This window comes from Parasteatoda tepidariorum, chromosome 6 (genome assembly GCF_982258835.1).
Source record: "Parasteatoda tepidariorum strain Cologne lab strain chromosome 6, Ptep-v5.0, whole genome shotgun sequence".
NCBI classification, from domain to species: Eukaryota; Metazoa; Arthropoda; class Arachnida; order Araneae; family Theridiidae; genus Parasteatoda; species Parasteatoda tepidariorum.
The window spans coordinates 58,580,293-58,597,083 of NC_141760.1; the positions used below are offsets into that span (position 1 = coordinate 58,580,293).

Consider the following 16,791-nt stretch of genomic DNA (forward strand, 5'->3'; position numbering starts at 1 on the left):
TGTTTACGCTTCAATGTAAATATCTACATTTAGCATTGAGCGGGGCCGAGTGTAAGGTTCGCATAAGTCTAATTTTATTAAGGCAGAGAATAGTTTAACTTTCATAAAAAAAGGTGGCAACATACAGATATGTAAATAGAACGCTTCGCAAACGCATATATTTCGCTGTTATTATTTTTCATTAAATACTTTTATAAAATATCTCTTCGCTTATTTACTGTATTGCATATTAATTAAATTCCTTGTCATTCAACTTTATCTTATAGAACGATGTCATTTGGAAGCATGAATTGTACTTGCGTATATTTTTCAAAAAATTTTTTGATTGACTTGTTTCACCTGATACTAAAGTTAGTAATGGTTCAGGTGGTGAACGCAAGTTTGGTAACTCTACTTTTCCACCTGCCCAGCACATACCTGGTGTTTCATTTTTAAATTTTAGAGCACCACAATACGTACACTTTTTATCCATTTTCCAATAATTACACTTGGATGAAGATTGTAATTGTAAAGGGGATTGTAATTGAAACCACACAAATTCAAATCAGTATGTATCGTTCGTCTTGTCTGTGTCCCGCGAATTCGATTCCTTTGCTGCCTTGCTTGCCTCTGTTCACTCGTTTCTAATGATCGATCTAGAGCAGTGTGATCTCGATCTCTTTCTTGCCTAGCTTGTCTCTGCTCACTTGTTTCTAATGATCGAGCAAGAGCAGTGTGATCTCGCTCTCTTTCTTGCCTAGCTTGTCTCTGCTCACTTGTTTCTGAAGCTCGTTCTTCTCTTTTCCTTTTTGCTTGATTTGTAGATCGACCAGTGGCACTTCGCTTTGGTGGCATAATTGAGGGGTTAAATAAAACGTATTTCCAGAAAATATTAATAATTTTCACGTATTAATAGTTTATTCTCGTATTAATAACTGCAAAAGTTTTTTGATATCTTGAAAAACAACCTACAAACTTATTACATCCTATAAGAAATAATAGAAGTTGTCATCTTCAGTCATTGTAAAGTAGGAATAATACTGAATTTGATATCACGTGAATAATAGACTCATCATCTATTTTTGCTCCAAAGAGCTAACATAAGCACAATACTAACATAACGTTAACTTGCAGACTTTTTTGCTCCAATATTCGCGATCGCAACGCTCGAGTACGCCGTCTAGCGGGAGCCTGTAAATATCGGACATTAATTTATCACGTTTTCATTTAGTTCCATCAAAGTCATTGACTGAATCAGACGCCATTTTTTAGCAGCAAATAAGAAACAAAATTTCCCTAAGGAAAAGGCCGAAGAACTTGAAAAAAATCTCCAGAATATTAGTAAATCTTTCAGGAACAGATTACGCCAAACATTTGAAGAAAAATTCCTCAATAATTTTTAATTTCTATTATCAACAAACTTGCAACTGATGACTTCCGATTTTGGATACTGTTACAGATGTGTGTATTAAGGTAAAATGCATTTCTTCTGTCTTCAATTCATTACGAATTAAAGTGAAGTCAACATTGCTTTCGTCATTCCAGTGAATAAATATGAATTCAGAACATACAGAATTGTAATAGTTATAGCATATTCTTCTTCGTTATAGAATAGTATATATTTCTGTATCCATATAATTCGGAAAACAACAATAAAAAATTATCCAAGTTACTTGAAATAGTGCCATTTGTGCTGATTCTAAATTAATTTCAATCGTTTTCTTGGTAAGTTTTTTTTTAACTTTGAAAGAATAAGTTCAACTAGAATTCAGCTATTCTGTTTTTAGCTACATATTCAAATTCATATCAATTATAAAATTTTGCTGTGTAGTATGTTATCTAAAAGTAATGAAGGTATAAACTATGTATCTATTATTTGAGAATAAAGTTTTCAAACAAGGAACTTATCATTTTGGAATTCTCCGGGAATCATAAATCAGGTAAGTGCAATGATTTTTACAATAAAAAATTTGCTTGTAAATATTTTTTTTTCATTTGATGATGGTTCTCTACAGAATGGTTTTTTACGTCTGATTAAGAACTATAAGAATAATAAAAAAAAAGAAACAATATGAAAGTTTTTATTTCAATGTTAATAATTCTTAAAATCGTTTTTTTTATCCTAAGAATTGCGTTTCCGTTTTTTAGTTTATAATTTTTTGACAAAAATTGTTCTCAAAATACTTTTGAAAAATTAAATGGTATAACATTATGTGTTTATGTATACTTCTTGTATATTCCAATGTTTGAAATAATATGATTCAGAAAAGTATGGAATAAAAATTCGGTACTTACGATGTATTAACGCCACCGCCGCTACAGATTTGGCGGTTTTTAAGTGCCGCCAATCTACACTTAAAATTTTTGCGACAGTTCATAAAATAAAACACTTTATTTAAAATCAAAATAGTTAATTGGATTTCGGTGGAAAATGAGCCGATATAGAGTTTAGCATAGATTCAAAACAATCATATCGCCATATGAACTCTGATGAATAAGATTCCAAATGAAATAACATTTCCAAAACGTACGTTTGCCAAGATAAAGTTTTATGTTGTGGGAATTGGTACATTTTCGTTTTTTCGGTCAAATATTTCCCTCCTGAAAAAATAAAATTGCATCTTGTTTTGTTTTTGGCAAATCCCAAAGACGAATATTCGTAGCACTAAAAATGGCGACAAAAAAGAATTGTTTTTTTTTTGTTTTTGTTTCGTCAGCATTCTTTATTTTACGTTTCTTAGTTTCTAAATAATGATTTTTATTGAAACTTGAAATTTTTTGATAAAAATTGTTGTCAAAAAACGTTGTTTACAAAATTAAATTTCATAAAATTATGAGGCTTATGTATACTTTTTGTTCATTTTAATTTTTGAACTAATATGATTCTTAAAACTATAGAATGTAAAGTTTAAATGGGCCTTTCATGTTATATCATTAAATTTAGTAATACTATTTCTCGGGCATTAGGTTTTAACTCTTATAAGAATATACATATTTTTTTCTGTTAATGTACAAATATTTTTCCGATGTGTTTTGGATGTTCCTTCTCTAATAAAAAGAGATACCATTTTGTTTTCGGGTGTACAAGAAAGAAGATCAAGCATTTTTCGTTTTTAAATTTAATAAGCCACATTAAAGAAGGAACGTTGCAATGCTACACGCTACATTAACGACGTCTCCAGAGTAACTGAATGACGGTTCATATGGAAATCGCAGGTAAGCGTCTCATACAACAACGCCCCCTATAGTTCGTTGCGATCGCGAATTGCTTGATAGGTCAGCTCTGATAGTATAGGAGCCTAACAAATTATAACAATAATACAAACAATCTAGCCAATATTACATTACGTCATATTACATTACCAATTAAATGTTATTTTGATATTTTTTGAATAAAATTTGCTTTTGCCTTGATATTTATTAAACAGTTTTCACAATACTAAATTCGCGATCGCAACGAACTATAGGGGGCGTTGTTGTATGAGACGCTTACCTGCAATTTCCATATGAACCGTCATTCAGTTACTCTGGAGACGTCGTTAATGTAGCGTGTAGCATTGCAACGTTCCTTCTTTAATGTGGCTTATTAAATTTAAAAAAGAAAAATGCTTGATCTTCTTTCTTGTACAACCGAAAACAAAATGGTATCTCTTTTTATTAGAGAAGGAATATCCAAAACACATCGGAAAAATATTTGTACATTAACAGAAAAAAATATGTATATTCTTATAAGAGTTAAAACCTAATGCCCGAGAAATAGTATTACTAAATTTAATGATATAACATGAAAGGCCCATTTAAACTTTACATTCTATAGTTTTAAGAATCATATTAGTTCAGAAATTAAAATGAACAAAAAGTATACATAAGCCTCATAATTTTATGAAATTTAATTTTGTAAACAACGTTTTTTGACAACAATTTTTATCAAAAAATTTCAAGTTTCAATAAAAATCATTATTTAGAAACTAAGAAACGTAAAATAAAGAATGCTGACGAAACAAAAACAAAAAAAAAAAAAACAATTCTTTTTTGTCGCCATTTTTAGTGCTACGAATATTCGTCTATGGGATTTGCCAAAAACAAAACAAGATGCAATTTTATTTTTTCAGGAGGGAAATATTTTACCGAAAAAACGAAAATGTACCAATTCCCACAACATAAAACTTTATCTTGGCAAACGTACGTTTTGGAAATGTTATTTCATTTGGAATCTTATTCATCAGAGTTCATATGGCGATATGATTGTTTTGAATCTATGCTAAACTCTATATCGGCTCATTTTCCACCGAAATCCAATTAACTATTTTGATTTTAAATAAAGTGTTTTATTTTATGAACTGTCGCAAAAATTTTAAGTGTAGATTGGCGGCACTTAAAAACCGCCAAATCTGTAGCGGCGGTGGCGTTAATCCGTCGTAAGTACCGAATTTTTATTCCATACTTTTCTGAATCATATTATTTCAAACATTGGAATATACAAGAAGTATACATAAACACATAATGTTATACCATTTAATTTTTCAAAAGTATTTTGAGAACAATTTTTATCAAAAAATTATAAACTAAAAAACGGAAAATAAAGAATTCTTAGGATAAAAAAAACGATTTTAAGAATTATTAACATTGAAATAAAAACTTTCATATTGTTTCTTTTTTTATTATTCTTATAGTTCTTAATCAGACGTAAAAAACCATTCTGTAGAGAAACATCATCAAATGAAAAAAAAATATTTACAAGCAAATTTTTTATTGTAAAAATCATTGCACTTACCTGATTTATGATTCCCGGAGAATTCCAAAATGATAAGTTCCTTGTTTGAAAACTTTATTCTCAAATAATAGATACATAGTTTATACCTTCATTACTTTTAGATAACATACTACACAGCAAAATTTTATAATTGATATGAATTTGAATATGTAGCTAAAAACAGAATATATAGCTGAATTCTAGTTGAACTTATTCTTTCAAAATCAAAAAAAACTTACCAAAAAAACGATTTAAATTAATTAAGAATCAGCACAAATGGCACTATTTCAAGTAACTTGGATAATTTTTTATTGTTGTTTTCCGAATTATATGGATACAGAAATATATACTATTCTATAACGAAGAAGAATATGCTATAACTATTACAATTCTGTATGTTCTGAATTCATATTTATTCACTGGAATGACGAAAGCAATGTTGACTTCACTTTAATTCGTAATGAATTGAAGACAGAAGAAATGCATTTTACCTTAATACACACATCTGTAACAGTATCCGAAATCGGAAGTCATCAGTTGCAAGTTTGTTGATAATAGAAATTAAAAATTATTGAGGAATTTTTCTTCAAATGTTTGGCGTGTTCTGTTCCTGAAAGATTTACTAATATTCTGGAGATTTTTTTCAAGTTCTTCGGCCTTTTCCTTAGGGAAATTTTGTTTCTTATTTGCTGCTAAAAAATGGCGTCTGATTCAGTCAATGACTTTGATGGAACTAAATGAAAACGTGATAAATTAATGTCCGATATTTACAGGCTCCCGCTAGACGGCGTACTCGAGCGTTGCGATCGCGAATCAAAATAATTAAGAAATCTTACTTGCTTGTGCTCACCTAATATAAAGAAACTTGCTCGAATTGTAATTAAATATTACAGTATATGTAATTTACTTTTCAAAAAGAATAGAGCTATAAGATAGAAAATATCACTCTTGTTATCTTCAAGATATTTGAAAACTGTATCGTTTATAGCGAAATTTAAAACAATGGCTAACTTTTAACCAATCAGAAAATTCCATTTCGATTTTCGCTGATATCGCTGAAACGGCTTGTCGCAGAATGTTCTAATGTGGACAGAAACCTTCCTCGTGCTTTGAACTATCTGTATGCCAAGTTTCATAGCTTTCTCTCGGATGGTTTAGGAGTCTATAGAGGACAAACAGACACACATTCACTTTTATATATGTAGATTCATTGAAAAATGAGTCTCAGTCGTGCAGTTACGCTTTTGAATTAAAATCAAAAGAAGCGTGCTCGAAGATTGGAAGAGAGCATTGATGACAGCTATGAAAGACGTAGTGGTGAAAGAATGCGTAGACGACGTGCTGTCATTTTAATAGACTTAATTATAGTCAAAATTTTAACCTTTTTAAAGAGATATCAGTTTTAGAAATTTTATCTTAAGATTTTATACTATAGCACATTTCTAATAGGTTTAACGAATTACATGTCATTTATTTGAATTCAAATTTATTTTAATGACTTAGTATTTACTAAAACGATGTAAAAAAAAATTTTAAAAAAAGTTGTTATATGGATTTGTATGATTGTTTTGAATTCTTAGAATTTTGTGCATTTGAAATGTTCTTAAGTTAGTAGCGAGCGAAGCGGGCTTGGTTATTATATTGAGTAGCAATTTTCGGGGGTTGGCGAGCGTTAGCAAGCAGGGGGCGCAGCCCACTAGTTATTATAATAATATACGATTAGTGTTTACAATATAACGCATTCTTTCAATTTAAAATTCAACGAAACAAAAAACAAATGAAAGACTTCGCAAGCAGGCTATGATGCAACCCAAAAACGGTGATATTTTACGCAAATATAACCAAATAAAGGATAATACTCAAAGCGTGGTAAACCTTAAAATTTATTTATGTTTTGATATTAGTTTTCTTGAATTTGTTTTAGCGTCACACCCAGTGAGAATTTGTAAATTACAGGAAACTCTTGTGAATAATAAAATTAAGCGTAAATTTAATCACAAATTACAATAATAAAACTTTTTAGAATATTAAGCCTGTTCCCTGATAACATAAATGGATGAATACACCGAAAGTTTTCTAAATTTCTTCCGGTTTTAAAAAGCTTGTTATTGTTTACATTTAGATAAAGTCAAAGAAAAACCAAACTAGAATGAGAAAGAACCATAGAGCAGATTTTACATAAACTGCCAATTTTGTACATGCAATTAAACAAATATATGTAGTTTTATCATACTACATATAACAAACTCAATATATATTGTGTTATAATATTATAATTATTATGATTATAATATTATACAAATCGCATTTTCTGTCCTAAATCTATTAAAATTTATTTTAGCCATCATGGAAAAAAAATTGAAAGACTTGCCATAACGAGAAAAAAAAATCAAACGAAACTTTGTTTGTAGCTTTTTTTAAGACAAAGTACAAAAATAGCTCCCTTTTTCATCCTAGCTTTTGTTCCATGCCAAACTTGGAGATACTAAAGTAATTTATCCTTGATACAAATGATCAATAAATTAAACATTCAATATACTTTTTATTCCCATTTGAAATATAGTTGATTCAAGCTAAGAAGAACGAAAATAGTTCACCACTTGATTACACAGCAAAAGACTGTAAACTTATAATATAGTGTATGACTGTAATATATCATATATATATATATATATATATGTTGTAATTTTTCTGTAAAATTTTTTGAGTGCTCCTCACACTATTATATTGATATATTTTGCTTTGGCTATATTGATACAATATTACTTTTATCGATGTACTTTTTTGTGGATATAATCGTGTGAGCTGATGAAAAGATTATAACTTTTATTTTCTGGATTTTTTCGAAAATTTTTGTCCTCTTTTTTCGGATTGATTTTTTTTCCCGGTTTCTTGTGATTTTTATTATTTTTTTTCCCCTTCCTTCATTGTTCTGTAATTTTTCCCTTTTTTTCTCTACATTTTGAACTTATATAGATAAAACAAAGGAAAATTATAGACATATGAAAAGGGGGGGGGAATAATAATGAAAAAAATAACAAACAACTGATTTCAAAAAAAAAAAAAAGAAAAGGATGAATTTTTTTTTTTTTAAACAAAACCGAAAAATAAAAGATATAATCTTTTCATCAGCCCACACGATCTTTTTTGCGGATATAATCGTGTGGGCTGATGAAAAGATTATATCTTCTATTTTCCGGTTTTTTAAGGAAAAAAAAATTTCTCCATTTATTTTTTTTATTTTTTTTTTTTTTTTTTTTGAATCAGTTGTTTGTTATTTTTCTCATTATTGTTTCCCCCCCCCCATTTTCATACGTCTATAATCTATAATTTTCCTTTGTTTTATCTTCATTTTCAGCTTATCTAATGAGTTCTGCTTACTTGCAGCTTATGCGCAATAAATGAAACTTATTGTTTTTCTTCGTGTTTTCTTGTATTTATTTATTTTCTTGTGTGTATATATATATATATATATATATATATATATATATATATATATATATATAATTAATTATTATGTATGTCTATATTTACATCAGAACGTAAGAAAAATATATAAACATTGCAGCTAAGGACATTGAAGAGATATTATAAGAGAATACGTCTTATAAAAGTAAGAAATGGCACATATGAGTCCCGCAGTGGACTGATCGTTAAGACACGGTTCCCAGCAGATCACCGAAGTCAAGTATCACTGGCTGCGGTCAGTGTGCGGGTGAGTGACCACTTGGATCAGTCTGCGTAGAGACCGAGGATGTACAGTATTGGTCCTCGTTCAACTGTTCAACCGTAAAGTGCTCGACTTCGCGTGCAGGTCGTCGGGCTACCGAAGCGGGGACGTCATCCCCTCTGCAAAGGATCAAAATTGTGATGGCATGTCTTCGGATCATCCTCAGGGATGTTTCCCAGACCGTCGCCAATAGCCCATTGTGAAGCTCTAGTGCGACGTAAAATTAGCAACAACAACAGCAGCACATATGAACGCATTAATAGAGATATAAGATATATGAAAGTGATATATATTAAAGGAGATATACGTATATCAAAGAGATATAATTTCAGTTAAAAAGAAACAATAAAAATAACAAAGAAAACAGGAGTTTTTATTGATATATATTAGTAAATATTTAAAAGCTAGAAAACATTTTCGACAATCTTTTTCAAACACAAATCTTTTCATTTCTAGTTATTGTTTACTAAGTTTCTATAAACACTAACCGTCAATGAATCAATTGAGGCAACGCAATTGCGCAGGATTATTTGAATTTCCATTTCCATTAATTCCATTTTTATTTATTAACTTTCCAAATTCTTGCAACCAAGAGTGATATTCAACAGCCAATCACAATGATAAAACCTAATTCCCTGACTGTTATCATGTCTTTGTCCCCATTTTGTAGCAGAAATTATTTTCTGAAAGATTTGAGCTCAGAAATCGTATAATTTATCCATTAGAAACAAAATTATCACCTCGTAAAATAAGCTGCAGTAAGCAGCTGTATACTTTCTAACCAGGAATAGAGCAGGTCAAAAACTCGGGTTTGTTGTTTACATTTTCATATTGAAAACACCATACATAAGAATGGATAAGACACGGTTCCCAGCAGATCACCGAAGTCAAGCATCACTGGCTGCGGTCAGTGTGCGGGTGGGTGACCACTTGGATCAGTCTGCGTTGAGACCGAGGGTGTGCGGTATTGGTCCTCGTTAAACTGTGCTACCGTAAAGTGCTCGACTTCGCGTGCAGGTCCTCCGCAGAGGATCAAAATTGTGATGGAATGTCTTCGGATCATCCTCCGGGATGTTTCCCAGACCGTCGTCAATAGCCCATTGTGCAGCTCTAGTGCGACGTAAATTAACAACAACAACATATGAATGGACCTTAGCATGTTGTGTCTAAAGATTCCTTCTTACTGCATGTAGTACGTGCACATCCAATCGCCATCGAGGAGTAATGAGACCTGATTGGCGAAAAGAAAATTCTCACACAAAACTCACCAATGAGGTTCACGGTGGTGATCGGGAGCGTGTGATTTGCATTTAGAGAGAATAGCTTTCACGTGCTCCCATGAATGGTCCATGTGCAGTTCTCACTTAAGGCCTGGTTTCTTAGGACAGGACGCCGTCAGCTGGAAATCAGCGCTAACCTTTGATTGGTCCATTTGTGAGCTTGATAGTATACGTCATCGAACGCTCATCTTGAACTACAATTGCCGTCCAACTCAACTGCAGTTGGATTACAACGTGACGTTAGCCACAGAAGCAATGGCGGACAACATCCAACAGCACATTGAAATCAGCCAAGATTTTGATTTTGATATTAAACATAGCTTCTTCATTAAACATAGCACTCTTCATTTAGCTCAGCTATAATGTGTTTTTTCTTGGACAAAGTCATTATTTGCTCTGTAAAACACTGGTCGGCAATAACAAAATCAATATAAATTCAAAATAAATATTTGTTTACGTTATTAACGCATGCGCAATGAGAGATAATGTCTGCGTTGGACCAACTGCTCACGCTGAGCTAACAAAAAAGTATTTTTTGGCGTCAGCTCTACGTCAACTTTCCGCTGACGCCCAGATAAGGCGCTAGTTCTAAGAAACCAGGCCTTGAGCTAACAAACCAGTATTTTGTTGGCGTCAGCGGGACGTTGACGTCACGCCGACGCCCAGATAAGGCGCTTGTCCTAAGAAACCAGACCTTAACAGATTAAATGCAGTGAGATACAACCTTAAACATCACAATGTGGAGATATTTGGTCAATTTAGGAATTGGTAACTGGGCGGAGTGAGCTTGACGCTAGCTTTTATCCATCAATCTTCTTATAACCCTATATTGATTGTGTGACCAAACTTTTTCGCCAAAGCAATTGGCGTTGTTTAAACAAAAGCTATTGTTAGAGGAAGCCATTTTCTGTATTTGTCTGCGCGGGATTTCATATTTTATCATCATGAAAGTTTTAATTACAGGTAATTCTTATTAATTAAAGATTTATAATATTAGTGTACGTTTCATAGCAGTATATAAAAAAGTTACATGAAATTTTTAAAAGGATTAATGAATTTTATTAAATATCTGTGAATACCACGCGTTAGATTTTAAAGTAAATAGTTTGTAAAATGTATGTATTTTAAGAAAATCGTTATAAAAATTCATTTATCAAAGTTTTTCTCTGCTTCCTTAGAAATCCTTTGTTTGATCTGCCGAAATTGTGTGAAGCAGTTTAGTAATGAAATTTCATTTAGTTTAATTACTTGATTTATGTTTATTTTAGTGACATAATACAGAGGTATCTTTTTTTCTATGAAATATATTGCTAATTAAAATTTATTTTATGTAGAAAGATTAATATTGAATTTTCTTAAAAATAGTGAAGAGGGTTTTGATCATGTCTAAAATAATTTGTTTCAATTTTATTGTAAACTAATCTAAAAAAAAAAATTCTGAGAGAAATGGAACAAATTTAGATAATATTTATCATTTTCATTCACAGTTACTGCATTCATTATTATTCTTTTAGGTTGTCTTAACTATTGAATAAATTATGAGCATGCATACTTTCAAAAAAAAATTTTAATTCTATAGGTGTATCACATTTATGTGCAAAACAATTTGTACTCAATAATTTGTTTTATTTAAAATACATAATACAAATACTATAATAAATTAGAAGATAATTCAGATTAGCAAGTTATCTTAAATTTAAGTTATCTTTATTGGATATTAATATGAAATTGAATTTTTTCAATTATTTAACTTCTCAAACTATATCTATAATTGTATTTTTTTTCATTACCCTAAGATTTTTGACAGTTTACGTTGACAATGTAAAGCAAACTTTTTATATTTCTTCTTTCTCTTCATAAAATACTTTTTTACTAGGTGATTCCCTGGAGAAGTATTTGGCTAATTACTTAAATGCTGAATGAAAATGGGATATCGATGTTTGCACACCCTGGAATCGGTGTGGACAAATTAAGTGTGCAGTTGTGAAGGGACGATTGTGTTTTTGTCTTAATTCATGTTGATCCTTTTTTCTGATCGCCACAAGCATGCATCCTGTGATTGTTGGTAAGTTGAAATGTAATTTATTTACATATATAATGATTATGTATCTAAACCAGGGTTTCTTAACCTGTGGTTCATGAACCCCTAAGGGGTCCATGAGTCATATTTTGGGGGTCCGCTAACTACTCCTAATTTTTAAAACACGTTTGGAGGCCTACCCATTGCTTGTAAAGAGATCTATGGCAGCTATAATTCAGTTTACTACGGTGTATCGTTGCAAGGCGGGATTTTCCACACTCATGACAATAAAAACAAAACATCGAAATCGATTGAATGTTGAACATGATATGCGCGTTGCTTTGTCGAAAACTATCCCCCAATTCAATTTGTTAATTAAGGAAAAGCAGCAGCAACCTTAACATAAAAAATTTTAATTATAAAATTTTTTTATTCTATTAAAATAATAAAATTAAGTGTTTTCCAATTATGGATGTCTTTTTGCAATTATTTTTTTCACAGGGGGTTGGTCCGTGACCTCTTAAAAATTTTTAAAAGGGGTCCATTATACCAAAAAGGTTAAGAAACACTGATCTAAACCATTTGTTGGCATTGTTAGTATCTTGTGTAACTATTCTAATTCAGATACTTATTTATTTTTTTATTAATATTACTTATGGTTGTGCTTTAAAATAATAATTTATTTTGCTTTTCTTAAAAATAAAGGAACTAATGATGTGCAATTGGGTACAATGCCCAACTTTGAAAAACTGGCTTGTGGGGTTATTGGGGAGATTTTGTTTGGTTATCTGTGGGAGAATAATTCTGGGTAGCCAGCCGCCAGGAACTAATAAAAAGAGAAGGGAACTCAGAAGGTATAACTCGTAACCACCCCCGGACAACTATCTACATGTGTTTTTTTTTCTTTTTGTTATTAAATTTGCAAGTTTAAAATCTGTTTAACACCTTGGCGATTGTAGTTGGCACGGCAGATCACAATACAGAAATATTTCTGAGTTGTTTTTCTCGAACGAAGAGTTTAGAAATTTCTCTTGCTGAAAGATCAGCGTATGCATCAACATTTTGTTAATCTTGAAAACTTCACTATAAAGCGATTCAATGAAGTAATTAAAACTTTGTGAATTTTACTTGGGCTAATGTTCTGTGAATCAGCTTTATCTGTGGATGGATGTATTGGTTAAGACCACATACACTTAAACTGCCAGGGCCATATTCAACTGGCAAACATCTTTGAAGAATGCATAGCAAAGTTGCTAAAAAAAGAAGTGTATTTATACACAACTTTATATACTAATAATATAAAAATATTGTAATCTTGTCTTGACATTTAGCCAGATAACCAGAACTCATCCCATACAAATAAGAAAGAGTAGTCACAGTCAGATATCTGTTTAGAAGAGATTTGGGTCCGTTAACGAACTATTCACAAAATATCTTTTCATAAAAAACGGACATTTCACAAAATAATTTATCCTTTACTCAGACCCTTCACAAATTCGTTTATCTTCATTATTGCTTTGTTAATCGAATAAACCCTTCCGGGGGGGGGGGAACGACAGATGTAATCTAAATAAATTTTGTCTTCGGCAGACACTTCTTCCTTTATTCGTCCGAAATGAATATTCTGCGTTCAGCAGTATAGGCAAAATACCAAATATTTGTGTGTTGCATCTCTAATTTAGTATCAGCAATTGCTGTTTATTTTTTAAATTTTAATTTTTTTAATTATAATTTTACAGTGTTGGGCATAATCTTGTAAGTCTTTACAATTTAAAAACTCCTTGAAAAAGTTTTTTTTTTTTTTTTTTGCAATAACAGACCCTATTTGCACAAATTCACAAAAGCAGGACCCTGGTTGAAAGAATGTGACTTAATGTTTATTTTATATTCACAAATTACAAGTAATTTTTTCCCAATTTTACAAATACGGACCTTTTACAGAATGTCTGGACAGATCCCTGACAGTACTTGAACAGATTTACTACTATGATGCTGTAAAGAAAAATATTCAGTAGAGAGTGTTTTTTTCTAATATTCTTATCTGTGCTACTTTACACAATGCAGAAAATTTTTTAGATGCAATAGAGTATTTTATGACTAGTTCTCTCTCAATGATTCTGGTTCTACCCTTAAAGGACAGAGGGAAGATTGTTTAGAGCATTGTACCTGAATTATAAATACTCTGCCACTTTAAATGCCTTTGGTAAAATATACTAAATTAATAATGCTAATAACGCTACTGAATAATGCCAATGTTCAACACTAAAAGAGATTATAAAAAATTTTAGATTGCACGGAGATTGATCTAATTCTATTCTTTATTAGCTTAAATGAGATCTAGACTCAACAGAAGCTAATATGAGTGTCTCAGTTAGTATCTTTCTCTTTTATTACTATAATGTTTTGATTATTCGGAGAATTGTATATTTTTAACAGTGGCATTATACCTTAATCGTTGTGAGTTTTTTTTCCCCAACTGTATTGTTATAGTACGGATTGTTTACTGTTAGTACAGCACTGTTTATAAATTATTACAGTATTAATAAAATAATTAAAGTCAGAATGAATTAAATGATCTTTTAATGTTTATCAGTATTTGTCTTTAATCACACCGTGGTTAAGGAAAAGACAGTGCCCTACCAGTTAGTATATTCCTCTTTTATTAATAATATATATTCTTTTACTTTGATTATTTCAAAAATATTTATTACTTTTGTTTTTATCAGTGGCATTTATTGCATTCTAAATAAAAACTAATTTAATGTTTGATCTAGATACTAATAAGTTTAGAAAATTAATTTGTGATTTTATTTTTTATTCTTGTAAAAGGTTTAGAAAATAATATTCATTAAGGAACTGGTGATGTCGACAGAATTTAGATGATTAGATACTAAAAAACTGGGAACAGTGCAATCAAACCTGAACAATGGACAAACACATCAACATGTACTGGCTCATCATTAAAAGTCAGCGTGGGGATAACACAACATGCACATTCCATGATCCATCATGGACTCGTGCCTTTAAGAAGCCTACGTGGCTGTCTCTAGGGTAAACGGTGACTCAACAGTGCACACACCAACTGAACAATTGGCTGTGGGGTCATTTATGTTGTGTAAAGAAAATATAATAAAATCTGTGCTGTGGCTAACTATTAAATTCTGTGATGTAATGTCCTGTGATTGTCTTGTTCTTAAAGCCATTAGTCTTTATATGTAAACCCTGATTGATGCTGCAATAGAAATATTAAATAATATTAATCAGACACTTTCCCTCTCTTTCAGATGTAAGTAACCTGACTAAATTGGGGATCTGCAAAAAGAAAAAATCGAGCAACAAAGCTAATGTTGCAATAATTTACACTCCTTTTTTATGTCTTGATTTTAAAGTGACAGATGTGTCAAATCCCCGAGTGTGAGTTTGAGTGATGCTTCCACCCAAAAGAGTTGTGAGACCACTCTGAAAGTGTCGCAAGTATGCCATATGCGTGGAAAAAGATGGATATGCCAGATTTAATAATATTTAAAAAAAATTCTGTTAATCTGTGCTTATAACTTAAAACTTATACTTCTGTGCTAAATGTTCTTTCACTCTGTAATTCAAATTGATTCAAACTAATGTATGCAATCCTTTATTAGATTCACAATTTGAAGAGTTGTGCTTTTATCTATATACTTAACCATTGATTGAAATCTTAACAAGGTATCTTGATTACAATATTAATTTGAAGCAACTTGTTCTCTTCTAGCTTTTGCCTGGATTCTGCTGATGATTCATGTTTGTCCCGGGGAATGGTCTCACAGCATTGTCTGCTTAAAGCTTTTCTGTGAGATATATTTACCAGGACTTGATTTTCTACAATGGTTTATGCAGAGTCTCATTTAGTTTGAAGAATATCTCTGTACCGTAACAAGATAACATTTCAGTCATTGATTTTGCTATATGTATTAAATATAATTGTATATTTTTTAAATTCATAAAAATAATTAAGCTCTTTATTTTCCGGCACGGTTGTCAGTTATTAATTTAACTGAAGTCTTTGATTGGATTCTGATCCACTGTAGAATTTTAAAGTAACATGATTTCTATTTTTTTATCTAGAAAAATGCTTTTATTTTACAGCTGACTAAGCAGACAATAGCATAGCTGCCAACTGTTCAAAATTTTTCGGATTTGTTCCTAATTTTTAAATCCAATCTGATATTTTTATAGAAATTCTGAATTTTCATAAAATTTTTGATTTTAAACCAATCCTTTTTTCTGATCGCCACAAGCATGCATCCTGTGATTATTGTGCTAAAGTAATTTTTAGTAGCTTTTTATTGGAAAATATTATTCCAATAGCTGTCTGTTGCTGATTATTTCACTAAATTATTATTTTTGGAAATTTTTTTTTTGTAGTATTTAAACACTTGCATCAGAAATATTTGTTTATGATGTAGATTATTATTTACCAGTGTTTTATAATTTGGAGATAAATAATTATATATTAATAGGTAATGTTTGTTTTTAATATATTATACCGGTATTCCTAATTATAAAACATTAATATTATAAGTTTCCCACAAAAGATAGTGTTTATAGTTTTGTTTTACTAATTTACATATTTAAATATATGTCTATTAATGTTATGATTTAATAATTAAATTTTTATCTTACTCTCGTAATTAGTGCGTATAATTTTGTCGCATATAGTGTTCCTCATTTTTGATTCCTAACGTTTGCAGCTATGCAATAGTTATAAAAAAAGACTTAGCTGCTCTTTTTCTCAGGATGATGCCACTGATAGTGGTCATAGACCTTATATGATTGCATCTGCAAGCACCTTCATAGAGTCAAGCTAGCTACCATACTCTGTCTATTGTGTAAGAACAAAAACAAATATACGTGCTTCAAATTCTCAGATCCAACTTGAATAAATTTTTTTTCTTCCTTTTTTATACTTTTTACATATGCTGTACTCTTACCACTAAAAATAAATATATTCAAAAGAAAATTTATCTCATTTATTTATTCTTTCTTGAAGATG

General features: G+C 30.7%; 1 long non-coding RNA gene across 1 annotated transcript; it reads left to right on the plus strand.

Annotated features, from left to right (window-relative positions):
• Window positions 1–10,565: 10,565 nt before the first annotated feature.
• On the plus strand, window positions 10,566–16,758 carry LOC147808062 (uncharacterized). Its single transcript, XR_015434694.1, has 3 exons — window positions 10,566–10,705; window positions 11,619–11,807; window positions 15,047–16,758. It is a non-coding gene; the product is annotated as an uncharacterized LOC147808062 (long non-coding RNA).
• The last annotated feature ends 33 nt before the right edge of the window (window positions 16,759–16,791 follow it).